Raw genomic sequence first — 2,574 nt, forward strand, 5'->3', positions numbered from 1 at the left:
CACTTTAACATTTTGGTTCTCACAGATGCTAGTGTTTTGCTGATTGTTTGATTACCCTTTCATCTGAAATTATCCTGAATAATCTTTCTGATTCTATTCTGAATAATATTTTGTTTTTTTTATTTCTCATTTTGTAAGGAGGAATGAAAGTGGGGGTTGATTTTTATAAAGAAAATGGGCCAAAGCAAGTTAGAAATTAATTTACTTGTAATATACTGATAAATTCTTTATCTTAATCATGACAACATGAATGTTGCTAATGTTCTTATACAGTATGGGAACATATTATAATATGTCAAAAATATGCAAAAAATAGAGAACCATATGCAGTGTTTATTCTCATTAACTAAGAAATCACCTCATCATCTCAGCCACTCACCAGAACTGCAGCAAGTTAACATCTGTTGCCAGGTTTTCTAGACTATTTAGAATGTTCCATGTTTTACAGAGGTAATCTAATTCATGATACAATAGTAATAAATGCAATATTTTAATAAAATGGTATATATTAAAACTTACAGAGTAAAACAAAAGCTTATTATCTTCTTTATATCCAGATTATAGTCCAAGAAATTAATTTGTAGAGTTCTATACTTCTTTAATATGGTATAATCCATTAAGTAAAAAAAAATAGTGGAAGTATAAACTCAGGGTATTTCATGAAGCTTCAAAAACATCTACAATGGTAGTCCAAAAGTCAGACTTTAGTGGTCTGTTCACCCATTTTCAGTTTACCTTTCAGCCATCTGTTATCAGTTTCTGCTTTATGCATTCTGGGGTCAGGGATGGGAATCACAGCTAGATCTGACTCAAGCCAGGAATCAGCCTTGAACGGGAGAACCAATGCATCACGTGCGAGGAAAAACTGAATAATTGAAGGAAAAACCAGGCAGACAGTCTACCCTTTCAATTTCAGGGTACTAAGAGTTGATTCCTTCATATAGTGATGCTTATAAGACTGCAGAGCACAGATACAGTATGTATAAACCTACACCTGCTCATTAGGAATAAATTACAGGCACATTTTTAGATGTAGTTTTCTGTATGAAGCATTCAATACAAAAAGAAAACTACTTGATTGTATAATTTCTTCTGTCAATGTTACACTGATTGGAGACAAGCAGATATTTACAATGGTATTTTGCTTTAGTTCCTTTTTCAAATGTTTACAGATATACCAGATTTCCTTGTTATGCATTGTATAAAAACTATTAATTTGCAGCCTTTGGAGCGAATACGCCTGAAAATCTTTTGTTCTTGTTGTCATTTTTTGTTCTTGTTTCATCTCGTATTGGGAGTCATTAGAGAAAAGCAGGTTAGGGATGATAAAAAATACATATCTGTATGAATAAAGAGTTCCTATTACGAAAATCTTTTTTAACTGGTGTAACTGCTTTCTGACCCTGTATGTTAAGCTGCCTTTCATAATGTGTCTAATTCATGTAGAATGAGGTATGTCTAAGGAGGAAACTTTTAGACAAAATTAAATAAATAAATAAGTAGTGACAAGAAATAAATAATACCAATGATATATGAGCAAAAATAGTTAAATGTGCTACAAAATATTTTTTGTTCCTTAATTTTTTATGTGTCTATTGAATTATTTTTTTATTGATTTCTTTCAGTGACACCGCAAGCAAAATAAAGTATGCCTTGATGTGACAACTGTCACTTTCAAAGTCGAGAGGGTGGGTTGTAGTGGGCAGTGTTTTTTGATTGCCGAATCATCAGTGAAGTGCATGTTCAAATTTGTGGCTGTGCAAGAATGCAAGGAAACATTGTCCAGTATTACTGCTACTTTAATTCAAGGGTCTCGGAATTCATCACCAGGACTCTGCATCTGAAGTATCTGCTGTGAATGTACCCCTTCATTAGCCAAAGATTCAGGTCCAAGATAACAATAATTCACCAATTTAAGAAACAATACTCATTAGCGCCCACCCTCTCGACTTTCATTTCTAGACTTATATCATGTTGCATGAAGGGGTCACAGAACTAAATAAATGAAAAAATAATTAAATAAATATACATTAAAAATGTTGTCACACTGTGGTGGCCTGTGCTTGCTGGGATTGGCTCCAGCAGCTCCTGTGACCCTGGTCTGGATTAAGCAGGTTAGAAATGACACACCATGAGGAATGTTACTTTTCTGGTTAATAACATTTATTATTCTCCATTATCAGAAGGTTTTACACAAAGTAACTGACATTATCAGCATACATTATAACGTTTTGCCTACCTATTTTATACATTTTATAGCACCGGCAGAGTAATGACATAGTCGTTGTGTGGGTCTGATCCAAAAACATTGTGCTTTAGAGTCAAATTAATAAGAAAAGGCATATTGCTCACTTAGGGTGGTGGTAGCGCTGCTGCCTCACAGTTAGGAGACCCAGGTTCGCTTCCCGGGTCCTCCCTGCGTGGAGTTTTCCTGTTCTCCCCGTGTCTGCGTGGGTTTCCTCCCACAGTCCAAAGACATGCAGGTTTGGTGTATTGGTGATTCTAACTTGGCCCTAGTGTGTTTGTGTGTGTCCTGTGGTGGGTTGGCACCCTGCCCGGGATTGGTTCCTGTGT

This window comes from Polypterus senegalus, chromosome 10, assembly GCF_016835505.1.
Source record: "Polypterus senegalus isolate Bchr_013 chromosome 10, ASM1683550v1, whole genome shotgun sequence".
In the NCBI taxonomy this organism is placed as follows: domain Eukaryota; kingdom Metazoa; phylum Chordata; class Cladistia; order Polypteriformes; family Polypteridae; genus Polypterus; species Polypterus senegalus.